This window comes from Oryctolagus cuniculus, chromosome 6 (genome assembly GCF_051225735.1).
Source record: "Oryctolagus cuniculus isolate XC-2025 breed Fujian yellow rabbit chromosome 6, ASM5122573v1, whole genome shotgun sequence".
In the NCBI taxonomy this organism is placed as follows: Eukaryota; Metazoa; Chordata; class Mammalia; order Lagomorpha; family Leporidae; genus Oryctolagus; species Oryctolagus cuniculus.
Genome location: NC_142872.1, coordinates 34,794,234 through 34,814,250, shown reverse-complemented (window position 1 = coordinate 34,814,250; position 20,017 = coordinate 34,794,234). Strand labels below are relative to the sequence as shown.

The window sequence follows — 20,017 nt, the reverse complement described above, 5'->3', positions numbered from 1 at the left end:
CTCTCTACTGCTGTTTTCCTTTCCTGATGAAGGCTTTGTTATTTATCTGAATTTGCTATTCTGGTTCAGCCTGTAAAGCAGATTTCAGGGGTATATATTGTGGCCTGCACCCCTGCCCTTGCCTGGGGCTTTGGAAGGTTGCATGGCCCCCTCCCCTAGCTCTCCACTAGGAGGCTGGAAGACTTGCCGTGTGGCCTTCTTAGGTCAAGCAACTGTCCCCAGAGTGTTAGAGAAGGGGCAGGGCATGGTGAATTTCAATTAGCACCTGCACTTGGCACCAGATGCTGCTGAAATACATAAGCCGCCCTCCTTCCCTTGTCCTGACTGTGTCAAAGGGAAAGTCTCAGGTCAGTTCTGACCTCAAACAGCTCTCTGACACTCGCAGGCTTCTTCAAGCCCCAGGGTCAAAGGCAACTGTTAGGGACTGAAGTGTGTCCCCGTGTTCCACACACACCCTGCCCCCGTCGAAGATGTGTTAGATATGAGGAGGTCTTTGTGAACATGACCTTACTCAGAATTAGGGTCTTTGCTGATATAATCAAGTTATGATGTCATTATCAGGGTAGGCTTTAGTCCAATATGATTGGCATCTTTAGGAGAAAAGACTCAGACACACAGAGGAAAGGCAGCCAGGGGCGGATGGAGGCAGGCTGCAGTGATGCGGCCAGAAGCTCAAGCTGCCTGGGGCCACCAGAGCCTGGAAGAGGGAGAGGGGTTCCTCTCCCATCAGTTTTGGAGTGAGCACAACCCTGCCAACTTCTGGATTTTGAGCTTCCCGCCTGGAGCCTGTGACAGGACAAGTTTTGGTTGTTTCAAGGCCTCCCTCCGCTTCGTGGAAATTTATTACAGCATCCCTGGGAAGCTAATGCAGCAGCCATCAGTTGTGTGAACTGAATAGTCTTGTTTTTGTTAGGGTAGAACAGTGCAGAAGAACCTTGTCCAGAGCCTGAAAAACTTCCTCTGTTGATTAATTGTATGATGGTAGGCACATTCACAAGACTCTCTGTGTCATAGTTTCTCATCTGTCAAGGGGAACAGTGGTAGTAGTGACCTCACAGGGCTGTGAGGATGATAATTAGTCACAACATTTAGCAAAGTGCCTGGCAAGTAGGAAGAATGCAGGAAATACGAGCTATTATTATTTTATGGCTACCTTATACTGTAGCAAATTATACTAGTTTTCTAGACAAAGTTTTCTTTTTAAATTGGATTTTAGATGAAAATGGATTCCATTAAAGTCAAGATATTAAGTGAATGATTATGTAGGTGTTAAGTGGGTATGGCCAACATTGTGGAGATGGGAAAACATAATTTTTATTGAATGCTAAGCACTGTTCAAAACATGCTATGTGTTTTTTTTTAAGATGTATGTATGTATGTATTTGAAAGGCAAAGTTACAGAGAGAGTGATCTTCATCCGCTGCTTCACTCCCCAGATGACTGCAATGGCCAGGGGTGGAGCAGGCCAAAGCTAGGAGCCAGGAACTCCATCCTGGTCTCCCATGTTGGTGGCAGGGACCTAAGCACTTGGGCCACCCTCTGCTGTTTTCCCAAGCACATGGGCAGGGAGCTGGATTGAAAGTGGAGCAGCCGGGACTCTAACCATGCTCATATGAGATGCCTGCATTCCAGGCAGCAGTTTAAGCTGCTGTGCCACAATGCTAGCTCCATGCTACATATTTTAAGATGTTTTGTCTTTAACGTCCCTCAGGAAAGTGCTGTTCAATTTTCTCAGAAAAGGGATTTGAGCCCTAGGGAGCTTAAATAACATGCCCAAGGTCCCATGGCTCATAACTAAACTGTATTAAGCAGGGAAGGCCTTCTTGGGCCCACGTGGTTGCACGCACCAGAGATTGCTCTATAGTGGTGAACATAGCCTGATTAGCCTTTAGAGAAAGGGTTACTTTCTACTGCTCCTACCTATCTGCACCTAAGCCTAAGCTAAGCAATGCTCATCTCACGTCTTCCTTTCTGGATGTCCAGAGAAGTCACCAGGAGCTAAACCCCTTTTGGGAAAAATGAAGTGTTCCATGTGGACATTTTGTAAATAATAAACTTTTTTTTTTTTTTTTGACAGGCAGAGTGGACAGTGAGAGAGAGAGACAGACAGAGAGAAAGGTCTTCCTTTGCCGTTGGATCACCCTCCAATGGCCGCCGCTGCAGCCGGCGCACCGCGCTGATCCGATGGCAGGAGCCAGGATCCAGGTGCTTTTCCTGGTCTCCCATGGGGTGCAGGGCCCAAGCACCTGGGCCATCCTCCACTGCACTCCCTGGCCATAGCAGAGAGCTGGCCTGGAAGAGGGGCAACCGGGACAGAATCCGGCGCCCCAACCGGGACTAGAACCCGGTGTGCCGGCGCCGCAAGGTGGAGGATTAGCCTATTGAGCCACGGCGCCGGCTCAATAATAAACTTTTTAAAAAAATATTATTTTAAAAGTCAGAGTTACAGAGAGAGAGGGAGAGACTGAGAGTGAGAGATCTTCCGTCTGCTGGTTCACTCCTCAGATGACTGCAACGGCTAATGCTGCGTCACACTAAAGCCAGGAGCTTCTTCCAGATCTTCCACATGGGTGTCGGGGCCCAGGTAGCTGGACCATCATCCGCTGCTTTTGCAGGCCATTAGCAGGGAGCTGGATCAGAAGTGGAGCATCTGGCGCCCATATGGGATGCTGGCATCACAGGCCCCTGCTTCACTCATTGAGCCACAGTGTCGGCGCCCCCATGTGGACATTTAACCTATGATAAAGTGTTGCTCTCAACCAGCTACTGAAAACAAACCAGGCCTGGGGACAACTCTATTAAATGAAAATAAACCTTTTTATTGTTTCATGCTAAAACCTATGGGGCTTCACAAACCCACGGCTGGGAACAATACACATTTCTGGCGGGGAAGTCCCAGCCAATCTCTGCCTATTTAGGTGGTAGGCCTCTCCTCAGGTGCCCCGCGTGAAGAGCGATGGTATTGCATACACTGGTTGCTGGTGCACTGCTCTTCTTGGTAGATGTCCAAGGTGTGGATGACCCTCTCCAGTGGGGAAACCCTCTTCCCCCTTTGCTTCTTCTGATCAGCTGGGTGGTCAAGAGCAAACTCAGCACTTCATTAGGGCCACAAACCCAAATAAGGGCATCTTTGGGTTGTGAAAGCATTGAGTCTACTACAGAATCACAGAACATAAGACAGAACCAATCTGAGGGTAGTTCTTTGAACACTTGGTAGGAAGTGGCTTGGGGTCTTGACATGTGCTTTCCTGGATGAACATGTCAAGTGCAGGAAACACAGTCCAATACTAGATATTTAAGTAAGAGATAACAATGCTGATATTAAACATCACATTAAACAAGGTTTATGGAAAGCTTTGAGTGGTATACAACAGGGAAGACATATTTTGTGTGTTTTTATTCTTACTAGAAAATTCATTTTGGTTTTGTAGGATGCAAAATGTGGCAAGGATCTCTGCTGACTCCATGTGGATGAAACCTACCAACACTCATGCAATAGTCATTTCGGAGTCATCCATACTGATTGTAATAAGTTACCAGACCAGAAAACAAACAACACCCCCTGCCACAACCCTTAGCTTTAGGGTGAAAATATACTAATAACCTGCCAGCCTTGGAACTCTCTATTTTTTGGAACAAAGATAACAAGTTTGGAAGTCCTTAAATGTCTGCTTTCTTAGGCAATAACTTGTATGTGTATATATATTTTATATACCTAAGGTTCATTATACAATCATCCATAATGAATAACATATCCTTTTATAAACACTATTCATTTACACATTAACACATAAAGATTCTCTTTTGGTCTAGTAAAAACACTGTACTTTTAAGAAAATAAGCAGAGATACAAGTGTCTATAGTTCTGATTATACTTCTATGGAGGCAGAAACTTTTCTCTGTTTATTTTTTCCTTCCTGTTTTGCCCCCTAAACCACCTCTGCTCAACTGAACAGTAAGAAGCAACAATCCCAGGAGATGAAACTCAGACTTCATGTTCAGCAAACGATTCTAAGGCAAATTTCTTGGCCTAACTCATTGAAATCTTTTTATCTCATCCTTGCATCTCTGCATCTCCTCTCTCCCCTGATTTTTTGACCCCTGACCATTTGGAATCTGTATGATAGAACTGAACAGCCAGGGAAGAAGCCTGTAGAAAATGGGAGCTTTTCTAAAGCTTCTGGGTTTAGCAGTGAACAGATCAGATGCTTTTGTGCTTTATGAAGTATTTGGTTTATTTTGGGTAAGTGGATTCAAAGGGAGAGCTCAATCCCTGTGAAACCCTCCACTGTATGTCATGGGAAGTTTGCAGAGACTTAAAAAACAGCATTAGTAAAAATTAGGAGTGGTAGCTTCCTCTTACTCCAATTGTGAGAGAGGGAAGCCAATGGATGAAGACGGAAATGTCAGCAAGAGGGCTTCAAGCCAAGGCTCCAGTGGTCAGCATTGTGGTACAGTGGGTTAAGCCGGTGCCTATGACACCAGCATCCCATGTGAATGCTTGCTTGGGCCCTAGCTGCTGCACTTCTGATCCAGCTGTCTGCTAATGTGCCTGGGAAATCAGGGGAAGATGGCACAAGTATTTGGACCATTGCTGCTCACGTGAGAGATCTGGATGGAGTTCCAAGCTGCTGGTTTTGACTTGGCCCAGCCTTCGCCATTGTGGCCATCTGAGGAGAAAACCAGCAGATGGAAGATCTCTCTTTTTGTCCCCCACCCACAACTCTGCCTCTCAAATAAATAAATCAATCTTTAAAAAAATTTGATAAAAAACAAGGCTGCAAATAGCCAATGGCCAATGGTTTCTGGGGACTAAAGGTTACATTGCTCCCCTAGCTTTTATATAGCTAGCCTGCATATACCTAACTCTTCCCCACATCATCTATAACATTGAAATTTCTTCCTGGAAAAGGAAATCCCTGAAACCAACTTAAAGGTGGTCTGTAAGGCCTCATGGTAGTGACAAGTAGATTCCAGAATTAGAAGGCAGAATCTCTATATTCACTGTTGCTAAGGCTAACTAGAAGCCAATCTGAATTCATCCCATAGGAAACAAAAACAACATTTAGTGACAGTAGTTCAGAAAAAAGATAGGACTGACAATTGACAGCACCATCTTTGACCCTACATGAGAAGGAGGTGTCATCATCAAATTACCCATTCTGTAGTTCAGTTCCACCTCCTCTCACTCACCACTTGGAAGGTAAAGCATTATACTTTTGGGCTTCTTGCTGCTTTTTATCACTTTCTCCTGTGGGTAAATAAAAGAGGCATATGATTAAGATGTCCAAGTTCTTTATTCTGCTAAAAGATGGGTGCCAGCCAGTGTAAGTCCTGTGTGTGATGGCTTCACTTAGAAGAAATGTCTCTGTAATCGCGAAATGCAGCACGGTTTGGTTGATGATTGTTCTTGTTTATGAGAAGTATTGCATGAAAGACTAAAAATGCTTTGATGCAAAATCAGGATCCTGAACTTGAAAACAACATTTTTCAGAGATGGTAATCAGGGCAGCCTAAGATCAAAATTCTTATTAGTGTTTCAAGATAGAGGAGAAGATGAAAATGTATGGTTCGAAAAGTTTAGGGGGGCAGATGTTTGGCCTTGTGATTAAGACGTTGGCTAGGATACTTGCATCCCATGTCAGAATGGGTTCAGTTTCTGGTCCGGCTCCTGACTTCAGCTTCCCTCGAATGCAGCCCTTGGCGGGAGTGGTGAAGCTCAAGTCGTTGAGTATTAGCCATCCACGTGGGAGCCCTAGCTTGGCGCTCTGCTTCCGGGCTTCGTCCCCGACTGACTGGAGCACTGGGGAGTAAAACAGTGTAAGGGAGCTCTCTGTATCTGTGTCTGTCTCTCTTTTCATCTCTTTGCCACGTATGTAAAATAGCAAAAATTTCAAAAAGGGCTTAGGGTATTTGTGACTTTTACTTATCTGTACAGTGGTTCTCTCAGGATAGCACAGATAATTTAAAAATTCAGTTTAGATCACAGTTTCTTTTTTTTCAACCTGAAGCAGAATGTCTTCTAATGGCTTGTTCTTTGTGATGATTTATTTATAAACATAAATGGATGCAGTTATAACTGATTTTTACATCTTTCTACTTCAAATAGCCTCTTTGTCAGCATTGTGGTCTGTGGTATCTCTCATAACATCATGGATATTTCTTTCCTGACATTTTTTTATGTACCTTATTTCCTTGATCAGGGTGTTCCAATAGAAATCCTCTTGATGAGAAGGGATCAGAGGGAAAGACACAAGGGAATGGCCATGGAAGAGAATGAGGATGCGCTGGAGGGGTGCTGGATGCTCAGTGGGGAACCCAGGGTGGGATGAAGGCTAGGGGACATTGTCAGGACGCATTGGCCTCTCTGATGGAACATCTGAGAGAAGAATATGGTGTCATCTCATGCATTATTCTAAATCTGAGCTGGAGAGGCAGGCCAGACACAGAGCTGGAGAGCATTTGATGTGTGGTCTTTTCATTTGTTAGTTAGCCTCCAAGCTATGAGAAGCTGGCAAAATCACATTGGCTTTGGGGTGGGAGTCTGGTGTAACCTGCAACAGCGCACGACTCACTTCTTCATCCTGGCCCATTAGCCATTAATACTGCAGGTGAAGATGGGTGCTTCTCCTTCTTCTATTTTCCTCTTGTCTTGGAGGCCAGACTATAGGTATTCCTGTCCTGCTCCTGATGGTCAAGGAATACTGCGTGGTCCACAAACTCTCCATTGCACATTTTCCATCCAGGCAGACTGTTCTCTTCACATCCCAGCTGGAGCTTGCTCCTGAGAAGATTGCCAAGGCAGGCTCTGTGAAGGTGACAAAGAGTTGAGAATCCATTATCTGTGAATGCAGCCTGGGTTCCTTAAAAGTCTGTTTTTTTTTTTAAAGGGTTTGTTTATTTATTTATTTGGAAGTAGAGTTACACAGAGAGAGACAGAGAGAGAACTTCCATCCACTGGTTCTCTCCCCAAATGGCCACAATGGCCAGAGCTGGGCTAGGCCAAAGCCAGGAGCCAGCAGGTTCATCCAGGCCTCCCACATGGGTGCAGGGTCCCAAGCCTTTTGGGCTGTCTTTTGCTGCTTTCCCAGGCCAATACAGGGAGCTGGTTGGAAGTGGAGCAGCCAGGACTCAAACTGGTGCCCGTGGCGGACGCTGGTATTGCAGGTAGCAGCTGTATCTGCTACGCCATACCACCAGCCCTCCTTAAAAGTCTAAGACTTCTGGGCAGGAGTTTGTCTTGTTTGCAGGAGAGATACTGTGTCCTTCTCAGTCCATTATATCAGGACAGACAGAATGCTCTTTCCCCATAACTGGTGATGGTAACTTTGGTCTTTTGATTAAGGTAGTTGCCTACCAGATTTGTATACTGTGTGGTTTTAATTTTTCCCATTATGATCAATAAGTATCTGGTGAAGGAAGACTCGGATACTTCAAGCATGCACTTGCTAGTCTTAACAGTCACTGATGATTTTTTTCCTGAACCAGTTATTACTGCAGTGGCTGCCAAATGGTGATGATCAAATCCCATCATTCCTTCCACACCTAGTAGCAGGCACTTTCCCTTCTCTATTTGTTTACATCAGTATGGACTCAGAGATTCCTATTTGATTCTATGGTTATCATCCATTACTGTCAAAAGCAAATGGTCTGATTTTAATTAATAGATGACAGACTCAAACTGAGAGACATTCTGTAAAGTCCGTGGAGTGGTGGCAGCATGTGGTGCAGCACGTTCAGCTGCTGCCTACAATGCCAGTTTTCCATATGGGCGCCAATTCGAGTCCTGGCTGCTCTGCTTCTGACTCAGCTCCCTGCTAATGCACCTGGGACAGCAGCTTAAGACAGTACAAGTGACTGGGCCCCTGCCACCCCTGTGGGAGACCTGGATGGAGTCTGGGATCCTGGTTTTTATCAGGCCCAGCTCTATCCGATGCAGCCACTTCATGAGTGAACCAGCAGTTCTCCTTCTCTCTCTGTAACTTTACCTTTCAAATAAATAAGTAACCTTTAAAAATTAAATCAGTGGACTTATCCTCTTCAAAATGCTAAGACCATGAAAGAAATGGATCCTGAAGAACTGTTACAGAGTAAAGGAAACTTTGGTGAGGTCACCATTACATGTAATATGTGAACCTGGACAGGATCCTAGGCAAGACTAATTTTTTTAGAGAATTATTTATTTGTAAGGCAGAGCAACAGAGAGAGTGGGGGGGGGGGAAGGGAAGGGATCTTGTTCACTGGTTCACTCCCCAAATGGCTGCAATGCCCAGGACTGGTCCACACTGTAGGCAGGAGCCTGGAACTGTATGCAGGTCTCTCACATGGGTGGCAGGGGTCTAAGTACTTGCAACATCTTCCTCTGCCTTCCTTGGCACACCAGCAGGGAGCTAGATGGAAAGTGGAACAGTCAGGACTCAAATATGGCATGCTGGCTTCACAAATGGGGCATTAATCTGTGTCACAAGACCACCCCTCCTCTTCTGCAACAGAAAAGACTTTCAGAAAATAATTTTCTATAAAGGAAAGTAGTGGGACAATTGAAAATACAGTAGGGCAATTGAATAAGATTCATAGACCAGTCAACAGTACTGTGCCATTGTTGGTTTCCTGATTTTCCAAATTGAACTATGGTTACGTAAGAGCATATTCTTACCTTTAGAAAATATAACCCTGAAAGGTTTAGGGATAACTGAATGCTTGGTATTTATACTATTCTCAAATGATACAGAAAATCACCAAGATGAACATAGTAAAATATTTTGGGAACTTAGTAGAGGGCTTACGGGAATTCTTTGTACAGTGTTAGCAAACATTTACGTAAATCTGAAATTATTTCAAAAATAAAATGTTAAAATTCAGAGTTTCTCTGAAGCTTTGAAATATTTTGATTACTGAACTCCTTTGCAACCCCATCCCCTCACATTTGTCATCAGTGTCCCCCCACCACGTCCCCCTCTTTTGTCCCCTTTGCTCTTTTTAGCTTGAGAATACTTAGGAGGGAATTGCAGCCTGACAGCCCCTGTGGGCCAGTGGTTTGAATGGACATTAGAGGAGCTGGTGATGTGCATGGCTTTGTTGCCATGTTGGCTCTTGGCTTTTCTGAGTGCAAATTAAGTCCTTACTGAAGGAGGAAGGGAGAGAGGCAAAAGATGGGCCCGATTGGCCCCGATAACGTTTGTTCAGACTCACCTGCTAAAGACTCAGCCCCAGCATTTGTCTACAACAAAGTCCCCATGAATATCCAGGAGAACAGGCAGCAGGTAGAAGTAGCTTTCCTCCTCCTCCCATTTCCTGAAGCTAGAGCCTGACTTGTCTCCATGGGCTTGTGCAGATTTCACTGCTGCTTTTCCCTTTGGGGAGCCTCTGATGATGACCCCAGCATCGTTACATTTTTATGGGTGAGAGGAGGGTTTGGCTGGGGGCAGCCAGATCCTGCAAGCAGGTGCTGCAGTTCACTCATTTTTTGGGAGCCTCACTTCACCTTCCCCAGTCCCCAAAGGCAGAGCTATGATCTGTGACGGCAGAACCCAGGCTTTCAAGCAGCCCTATTTGGGCCCAGATGTGAGTGTCTCTGAGCTCCGGGGCCTGCGAACTCGGGGCAGCTCGTCCCCTTTGGCTCGTGTGCTCACCACGGCCAGAGGGAGCTGGGGGAGGCTGAGGTGGCCGCTTTACATTCAGTGGCCAGAGAGGCTGGGATGCAAAGTGGGTGATGATGAGGGAGCACCCTGTGTCCTGTCACCGCGCACCACTGAATGTGGACCGGAGTTTGCTTTTATTATTCATGGATTTTAGCTCTGAAAGGAGAAGGCTCCTGGTCTTAACACATCCTGCCTCTCCTGCTTGTGCCTAGGTTGGTGGCTGTGCTGATGCAGGGCACCTGCCTGTGGGAAAAATATCCCAGCTGAGCTGCGTTGGTTAGCACATCAGTCCCGGCATCTGCAGCTGGGCGGACGATCCTCTGAGCTGGAAGGCAGGGCTGGCAGGGCTGACTGCTTCTGGATCCCAAGGGTGGAGTGGGCAGCTGTTTGCTCTTTCGGCTACATTGGTTGTGATACCGCATTTCTGACGGTGGGCAGGGCTGGGAAGCGGTAGGGAAGCCACTGCCACATGAACCCGATGTTCAGATTGCCCTAACAACGTACAAAGAGCCCTACCCAGAGATCGGCAGACATTTACTAGCACCTGAGAGTCCCATCACAGGTGGGAAGTGTGGGTTTCCCCCCAGCTGGCGTGGTGCAGCACCGCATGGCAGCCCTTGTGTCTACAGGCTGGGGGTGGGGGGTTCAGCATTAGGTGAGTGATAATTCTTGGTTTGCCTCGCGCTCAGAGGACAAGTGCATATGAATTTCCAGTAGAAAACCTTAATGTCTGCAGGATGGCCTGTGCATCCCACCTTAAAGAAGTGGCAAGCACTGGCAGCCACAGATGGTGCCAGCTGGCCTGGGTCTCTTTCCAAACTCTGCCTTCCTAGGCTTGAGACCCCCTGCAAGTTACTTAATCTCTCTGGGTCTCAGTTTCCTTACTGGTAACACGGGCATTGTGACAGTATTTACTTGGTATGGTTGTGCTGAGCTTGTTTAAACGAGTGCAATAACTAAAGCATATAGAACAGGGTCGAGCACACAACAGGGATTCTGTAATTGTTGACTCAAAGTTATTATTATAAATTAAGCGACCTCTTGAAGGATGTTTGTCATGAGTCTGCTTCTTCATGATCACAAAGGATGGAAAATGCTACAGAAGGAAACAGATCATTAAAACAGTGGCTCACCACGACACTCATGGTGAGAGGTTCTGGCATTTTAAAGACCAGCCTCAGTTTCCCGAGTGAACAGCTTACACCCTAATCTACGAAGTGAGGATGATAATAGCAGAGTATGTACTTTATATAGCTGTTGTGAGATGGCCTCTGTTATTTCCATTGCATAAGTGAGACCATTGAGACCCACAGGTGAACGGAGTTGACCATAGTTACATAGCAAGTCACTTTAGTCACAACTCAGGTGTGCAATTCTATAGCCTGGGTTCTGAATGCCTGTGCTTCGGAAGAGAGGAGAGAAAGAGAAGGAGGGGCTAGTGAGGAACAGAGAGAGAGAGACTAACGAGTGGTAATAAGTACTCCCTGAAGGAGTAAGTGGGCATGGAAATTCAATAAGTACATCCTAATGATAGCAAGGGAGATGACATTTCATGCCTTGTTTACACAATTCCAAGCAGCCACTTTGTTTAGAAACAAGGAATTGCTGCCTGCTTGCTGGAGAGTCATTGCTTTAAAGAAGCTGTGAGGGTCAGTCCCTTGGGACCGGGAGTCCCTCAGAGCCCAGTGTCGGGGAATGGTAGAGGCTGAGCCGTGCCCCTTGCTTCAGAGGTGGGAGCAGGGGGAGAAAGGGATGTCGCTCGCCTGGCCACTGAAACTCACTCCAGCATTATCTCCTCCATGCTCCTTCTTCCTCGGGAGCCCCTTCTTGTCAGGAGTGGGGGAGTGGGGGAGGGGATGCACCTGTTCTCCAAGTGCTCATTCCACTTATTGTGGGAGCAAACATTCTGATGAGTCAAGGAATTTGTTCACCCCCTCTGCAGGCATGTGCTGAGCTTGTTGCCACCCTCCGCACCATGCTGGGTGTCTGGTTCCTTCCTAACCTGCAGGTCTCAGTTCAAATATCACTTCCCTGGAGAAACCTCCCCTGGCCCCCCACCTGACATAGCTCACACACTCAGCCATTCTTCCTTCTATCCTGTCCCTCTGTTTCCTTCATAACACGTCATTTGGAAATTCTCTTGTGTGTCCCCTTCCCAAAGGCAGGGATCTTCTCCTGATCGCTCACTGCTGTATCCCACCCGCAATGGAACAATACCTGGCACCTAGCAGGTCTCCATCAGCATTTGTTGAATAAAAACAGAATGAAGAAATGAATGAAACGACATTGACCTTCCCCCAGGAAAACAACATTCTGTGGCTTTAAATGGAGATGGAGTGAGAGGGCCATTGGCCGGGATCCCTTAGGCCATCCTGGAGAGTCCAGCAGTGGTTTAGCTAATCAGCACATGCAGTTTCTGCATAACGAAGTGTGCCAGGGACATTTAATTTCTGTTAATTGGCGCTGAGGAGGAGGGGTTGTTATCGAAATCACCAGCCAGCTGGAAGCAGGTCTGTGTCAGACCTATTAGCAAATCAGAATAGACATTTCATAAACTGTGTCCACCCTTTGAAGCAGCGAGTCCCCAGATGGCAGCGCCAGTGTGCTTGCTGGCTGTGTTCTGGGGTACAGGCAGGCGTGACCCTTCAACCTGCAGCAGACGAGGTGGTCAGGTGGTCCCTACCGGAAAAGGCAGATGAGGGTTATGGCATAACATGCATCTTGAAACGATCGTCCAACTGATGCGACCCTGGTGCGTTACCAGCTTATCTGAGGTTAAGAGAGCAAAGAAGTGGATGTATACTGCTTCAGAGCTGGCCCCACTGGTTCCTGACTGTGACCTTAGAGATGCTTTATCTTCTGAGCTTTACCTGTTTGATCTCTACACAGGGGATAAGAACACTTAGAGGGTTGTGTGAGCATGAAATGAGAAAATGCACACACATAATAACAGTAGCTAACATGACAGTGTTTTCTATGTGTTGGGCACTGTGCTGACTTCTTTATGCACTAATTTAATCCTCACCAAATCTCCCAAAGAAAGCACAATTAAGACGTGCACTTTATAAGTGATGGAGCTCGCATCCGGAGGGGTTCAGTGAACTGCCCATGACAATGTGATGAGGAAGTGCAGAGCCTGAATCTGCACCCAGGCTGTCTGACTCCACCGTGCTCCTAGTCACCCTGCAGCAGCCCTGCTGAGTACCTCGCATTAGCTTGGTGGCTGGCATGTGGCACATGTCTAAGGAGTGGCAGCTGCGGGATTCAGTTCTTGTCGTGTCTGCAGGCTCCTGCAACAGCTACCTCTCCTGGAGCCCCTCCTGCACGCCCACAGCCAGCCCATTTGTCTCAGTCACTTTGCCCCAAGCCCTTGCAGGCGCCTCACATTGTTGCCACCTTTCATGTGCTCAGGGAGGTCAGCGAGCCAAGCAGTGATGGGGCTGGGATTTGAAGCCAGGGACATGTGACCCAGAGCCTGGGCGCTTTGCTTTCTGTACTATGGCATCTCGCCATGCTGCCCATCTTGCTGAACCTTTTCCCCTGAGGAAACTCTTGTGACAACTAAAACACTCCCTTATTGTTCCCCTCTCTCACTTCTTTCTATGCCCCAGACCTAGCTCATTCTTGCACTTTTTATTTCTGAATAAAAAGTATATGCCCATGTGCAAATATTGTTAACAGCTGCTATTTGTGGAGCAGCTCGACGCACTCAAGACCATGGCCTGAACTGGACATGCATGATGGCATTTAGTCTTACCTCTAGAACCCTAGGATGTGGGTATGCTGATCCCCACTTCACAGATGAGGAAATTGAGGTCTAGGGAGGCGCTGTAGCTCTTCCAACTTTCTTTAGTTAATTGCCAAAGGAAACATGGCAAAAGTGAGTAACAGAGCTTGGAAAAAAACCCAGGTGAGCTGGTCCCCACACTGCGGGTCCTATTCTCTTGCACTGCCTCTCCAGATCCTGTAGACTTCTGGTGCATCGGGAACGTGGCTATTATAGCAACGCCCAGATCCTTACTGTCTGATGCTCTAAAAGCTGGTCTTCTTTTGGAGGCTCCCATAATGAAAAGGCAGAAGCAAACTCACCAGCATCTAAAAACAACTTAAACTTAAAAAAAAAAAAAAGCTTATAAATAGAATGTGCAGAACAGACTATTTCGAAGTGTGGCTCTGATATCTAAAATTACCCTTCCCTTCAAAACAGTATCCATCACCCCTTCTGACTGACAGTCCTGGTCCTTGTCATGGAATTGGAGCACTCTTTCTGGAGTTGCGAGTGGCATGTCCCCTCATATAAGGCAATCTGCCACTCCCCTTGACGGGACACAGGAAACATCTCCCAAGGAACTGAGGAGAAGGTGGTGGTGGTGGTGAGAGCAGAATCTCGATACAATCCTTTGAAACCCAATATTTATCTGAATTTCTCTTTGCTCCTCCAGGCCTGTTTTAATGCATTTAGTGCATTGTGGCACAGCAGGTTAGGCCACTGCGTATGACACCAGCATTCCATGGTAGAGTGCTAGCTTGAGTTCTAGCTGCTCCCTTCTCATCCAGCTCTCCGCTAATGTGCCTGGAAAGGCACCAGAAGATGGCTCAAATACTTAGGCCCCTGCTGCTCACGTAGGAGACCACGATGGAGCTCCTGGCTACTGGTTTTGGCCCGGCCCAGCTCTGGCTATTGTAGCCTTTTGGGGCATGAACCAGCAGGTTGAAGATCTCCTTCACTGTCTCTCCTCTGTCATTCTGCTTTTCAAATACATTTTTTAAAAATTTAAGTTTATTTTATTTATTTGAGAGGCAGAGAGAGAAACAAATACAGAAAGAACTCCTGTCCACTGCTTTATTCCCCAAATGCCCCCAAACTGCTGGGGATGGGGCATGCCAAAGACAGGGGCTGGGAACTCAATCTGGGTCTTCCACATGGATAGCAGGGACCCAGTTACTTGAGCCATCACCACTGCCACCTAGGATCTCTTACCCAGAAGCTGGAATTGCACATGGAGCCACAACTTGAGCCCAGGTATTCTGATATGCAGGAATCTCAAGTGGCATTTTAACCGCTTAGTCCCCTCCAGTCCTGTGTTAGCTGTCTCTATGTGTTTTGACTCAAGTTTCTTTTTGCTTATTTGTAGGGCTCTCCTAAATGCAAATAGCTTTCACAGTCATCTTTGATGGTGAGGGGGTCGCCATGTTCATGGGAAGAACATTAGCGAGGCTTGGCTCCAGGACACGTACGACCTCCAGCAGTGACATCCTGACATTGCAGAAGGCTCTCATCAAGTTGGTCCGTTACGCTAGCATGGACACTGAGAGCATTAGTACAAAATGCACACAGTGCACAAAGGGCCTCTGCTAATGCCTTTTGCCTTTCATCCCGGGTCTTGGCTGGCATTCTGTTAGTCCTTCCCATGCTGTAGTTCTTGTCCATCCTGCAGTGACCCTATTTGCATAATTAGCTTGCATCTATGGGTGTTGCCTTTGAACTCTGGATAAACACCAGTACAGAATACTGGGACATGTCAGCCCTCCGAGCCCTCTTGTTCCCACAGAGGAGATGAAAGTGGGGTCATTTTGGAAATTGCAACCCCCTTCTTCTGGGACTCTGCTCTGTATCATTTAGAGTGAGGACAAGCAAAGCCAGAAATAATCTCACGAAGACAGAGCGATCTGGGGAATGCAAAATGCTCATGCGTTTTGACGTCAATGATCCAGAACCACATTATAGCTTCAGTTCTTTTTCAAGTTGGCCTGGCTGTGTCTGGCAGCCCTTGCCGCAGGGGTGTGTTTGCTTTTTGGATTTCTCTGTGTAGAACCCTCACAGTTGCTTTGCTTCCCACCATTACTGCTTGGACCATAAGAGCTCACCTTGCTATTTTCCTTTTTTTGTTTCTGGGAGAACTTGACTCTGAGTTAAACCTCCCACCCCCTATCTCCACTCCCATCCTGGTTCTCTTGGCAGCACACAGCTATTTGTCTATCCTCTCCAAACTCAACCCTGTTAGAATCATGCTTATACTTGCCATTGAAGAAGAGGAAGGCAGTGATTTAAAATTAAGCTTTGGGCTCAGAGTCCTGGGTTCTAGTTCTTGTTGCCCTGGAGAGATCACTGACCTCTAAGTCTTGATTCTAATCTCTGAAATGGGGTAATAGCAGCACCTGTCTCACAGGGATGGGACGCGCAGGATAACATAATGCATGTGGCGTGTAAAGTGCTTGACATACAGCAGATGATAAATGATAGCAACTGCTGCTGGATGAGGCATCAGAGATGGATTTTTTTTTTCTGGTTCCCATTCCTTCTCAAACTTGTTTTGACCTTGGGTAAGGAATTGAAGCATTCTGGACCTTAGTATTCTGTAGTCTGGGGACAGACATAACATTTCCCTGCATAGCTCACAGGTTTCACACGAAAGTTTACCAGTGGCAGTGGCGGTAGTGAGATTTCTTTACAATTCTGATTTTTAGGAGCTGCTTTTGGTTTCTATAGTCTGCTCCCCAGGGGTGCCAGGCAAGGTCCTGAAGACAGACCTGTCCTCAGACAATTTGGGAACAGCCACAACTCATCTTTCCCCTTTTGGGAGCAACAAAGTCTCCCAAAAGAGTGTTACTTGGAAGAATTCCCATAAAACTCCATCCAAACCTCTTGAAACCCGTCTTGCTGGTGCATCAGAATCTGTTTCTAACAACGAGAACATGCCTTAGGATCCCAGTGACAGAATGGGAGCTCCGGGTGGGAGCTCAAGTATTCAGGCAGGGAATCTTTGGCCTTGGGTTTTTTGTTTTGAGCAGTGTTTAACCAGTACCTACCTGTATGGGTTGCACTGAAAATTCTATATGGCTCACATGTGGGAAAATTGCCAGGGGAAGGATAAGTATGGAATTTGGGATAGTTGTGAAGAATTTGGGGGGAGTGGGAGAGGGGAATCAGATTGGAAGAGGCACAAAATAGGCTTTAATATTGTTTTATACTTTTTAAAAAAATATGTATTTATTGGAAAGGCAGAGCTACAGAGAGAAGGAGAGACAGAGATCTTTTACTCACTGGTTCACTCTCCAAATGGCTGTAACAGCCAGAGCTGGGCCAGGTGAGGCAGGGACCTGGAATTTCATCTGCATCTCCCACATGGGTGGCAGGGGCCTAAGCTCTTAGGCCATCTTCTGCTGCCTTCCCAAGCCCATTAGCTGGGAGCTAGATCAGTAGTGGAGCAGTGGGGACCCGAATAAGCACCCATATGGGATGCTGGCATTGCAGGCGGAGGCTTAACCTGCTGTGTTACAATGCCAGCCCCTGGGTTTCAATCTTGACAGTTATTATTATTTTGAAAAGCTCGTGGGACAGGTGTTGTGGCACAGTGGGTTAAGTTATCTCTTGGGAAGCCTGCAATCCTGTATCTCAGTGCTGTTTTGAGTCTTGCTGCTCTGCTTTTTTTTTCTTTAAAGATTTATTTGTTTATTTGAGAGGCAGTGTTACAGAGAGGCAGAATCAGAGAGAAAAGAGGTCTTCTATCCACTGGTTCACTTCCCAGATGGCCACAATGGCCAGAGCTGTGCCTATCTGAAGCCAGGAGCTTCTTCTGGATCTCCCACGTGGGTGCTGGGGCCCAAGGACTTGGACCATCTTCTACTGCTTTCCCAGGCCATAGCAGAGAGCTGGATCAGAAGTGGAGCAGGCAGGACTAGAACCAGCCCCCATATGGGAGGCTGGCACTATAGGCAGTGGCTTTACTCACTGTGCCATAGCACAAGCCTTATGCTGCTCTGCTTTTGATCCAGTTTGCTTTTTTTTTTTTTTTTTTTTTGACAGGCAGAGTGGACAGTGAGAGAGAGAGACAGAGAGAAAGGTCTTCCTTTGCCGTTGGTTCACCCTCCAATGGCCGCCGCACTGCGGCCGGCGCACCGCGCTGATCCGATGGCAGGAGCCAGGAGCCAGGTGCTTTTCCTGGTCTCCCATGGGGTGCAGGGCCCAAGCACCTGGGCCATCCTCCACTGCACTCCCTGGCCACAGCAGAGAGCTGGCCTGGAAGAGGGGCAACCGGGACAGAATCCGGTGCCCCGACCGGGACTAGAACCCGGTGTGCCGGCGCCGCTAGGCGGAGGATTAGCCTAGTGAGCCGCGGCGCCGGCCCCAGTTTGCTTTTAATGCCTTCTGGGAAAGCAGCATATGATGGCTCAGTTACTCGGGCCCTTGCGACCCATGTGGGAGACCAAGTTGGAGTTCTGGCCTCCTGGTTTCAGCCTAGCCCAGTTCTGGTTGTTGCAGGCATTTGGGGAGTGAACCACTGGATGGAAGATATCTGTTTATCTTTCTTTCTATCTTACTCTGCCTTTTAAGTAGATGAAAAAACAAACATAAAGAAAACTGGATGGTGGGTATATGGTTATTTATGATCCCATATAACTAAACAATTGTATCTACTCATATATATGGAACATTAAGTAATAAAAACGGGAGAAGAGCAGAAAGGAGTCCAAAATCCAGAAAAGCAATCAGTAACAAACACATCTCTTGGAAGGCTATACCTGTGTTTATCTTTCCTGTTAACCACCGCACCCAACTGTCCCAAAGCCTGATCCAGGGCGGGTGAGGGGTAACTGCTGTTGAATGGATGAATAGTGCTCCCCCGTGCCCCAATCTTACCCCCGCCATCTCTGATTTGAAAGTGTACCTTGGATCCCAAGGTCTTGGATCTGCTGCTTTCTGTTTGCCAAAGTGTGATCTGTGGGCACAGGGCCTCCTGGGAACATTTTGTCTCTGTTCTAGTGGGGAACACAATACTGGCAAACAGCTTGATCGTTTAACATCGCTCTATTGCAGGCAACATGTCCTGACGTGACCTACTCCCAACGACATGAACCTACTGCAAGGATCTTTGGAGTTCATTTCCCTGGGTTGGTCCTGCCTCCCAAACACATTCCTTAAGGGCCGGTCTTTCCCGGTCACCGGAGAGGTTGCTGGAATGCTAATACTCTCTTCTCTTAGCCAAAGGGAGGGCTGTGTTCTTATCCCTCAAGAGGTTAACAAGAGAAACATCAGTGGCAGCAGCTGCTGGCTCTGCCTTGCCCTGGGCCGGCTTGCTAAGCAATGGTTCCCAGCTGGAGAGACTTGAGAGGACCTTGCTTGTCTGCTTGCCATAGCTGTTCACTCCCCAGGAAGGAGTGCAGAGGTGTGAGGCTGGCCTGTGTAGTCAGAGGTGGGCGACAGGATGAGCACGCCTGCCTGCTCATCTAATTGCGACAGGTGACTCGTGTGTGAGCTAAGCTGATGCCAGAGGAGCTGCAGTGCCCACAGGCGTTGAGATTGCCTGGGAAAATGTTATCCGGAAAGGTAGACCCGTGAGCATGGAACTGCCCTCCCTCCCATTCAGCTGTCCAAGGCTAAGGGCATAGCAAAGGTGATTGTCAAGGCCTGGACAGTGCCAGGATGGGGCTGGGAAGAGCCCCGGGCTTGCTAACTGTGCCCTTGGCCTCAGAGTGGCTTCTCCAGGGTTAGTCTGTACCAAAGGCCAACAGTCAAGATGTTAGCAATCAGGTGGCAGAGACACTTGCCGATCAGAACAAAGTGGGCTTGATTACTGGAGGTTTCAGCTGTGCCCCGGCTCACGCCCTTTGGCTGCTGGATGATAGAGTGGTGGGGGCAACCTGGGAGAAGGGTCGGGGTGCGGAGGAAGAGATGCCTCCAGAGCTCAGAGCATCTGCTGTTCAGCTCTCAGCGCAGATCTCTGTGAATATTTTAACAACCGGCGTGGCCACAGCCTGGCAGAGTGTCAGCTGAAGGTCGGCTCTGGGCTGCTATGGGAGACGTGATTTAGATCCTCATGCTTCGCATGCATCAGGATCACTTGGGGGGCTTCATGACTACGGGCCCAGGCCACGTTCACTACCCTGGCGAGACTGCCGACCTCTAGGGACTCAGCTCTGACTCTGGAGAGGTCGATGCTGACTCGAGAGATGGTGTCCAGCACATGGTCTCTAGGGGCAAATGCTGAATTCAGCCACGGTCATGTGAGTGAGTGACACTGGTGGACACTGCAACATGAAGAGTGCACGTCTCTTTAATCGAAGTCTGCCCGGCCCTGGCCCAGTTCCCCTGGATGGTGGCTGCTCAGCCCTGCGGGGGACAGACCCTCTGCATTGCAAAGAGATGCGGGAAGTCGTGGAGTCAGGTACTGAGCTCCCCCTGCCTCTCCGCAGTCCCAGGTGGGGCACTGCGTTCAGTTCTGCTCTGGAAGCTGTGTGTGGGAGGCGTGGAGCCTGGTTCCACAGGCTGAGGGAAGGGCACAAGAGGAGAAGCTGGGTGCTGCTTAATGAGACCCTTCCTCAAGCGTGGTCCTCAGAGCCTGTTCTCGGGTGACCGCAGCCTGCCTCTGCCTCTC

General features: G+C 47.8%; 1 protein-coding gene across 4 annotated transcripts in view; it reads right to left on the bottom strand.

The window, feature by feature from the left end:
• Positions 1-2,798: 2,798 nt before the first annotated feature.
• Positions 2,799-20,017, bottom strand: part of SH3RF2 (SH3 domain containing ring finger 2) — a 140,526-nt gene continuing 123,307 nt past the window's right edge. For all 4 annotated transcript variants that reach the window (XM_070076260.2, XM_070076262.2, XM_070076261.2 and 1 more), the window contains one exon: positions 2,799-6,808. The gene's annotated coding sequence lies outside the window, so the exon portion shown is untranslated. The remainder of the gene's footprint in view (positions 6,809-20,017) is intronic.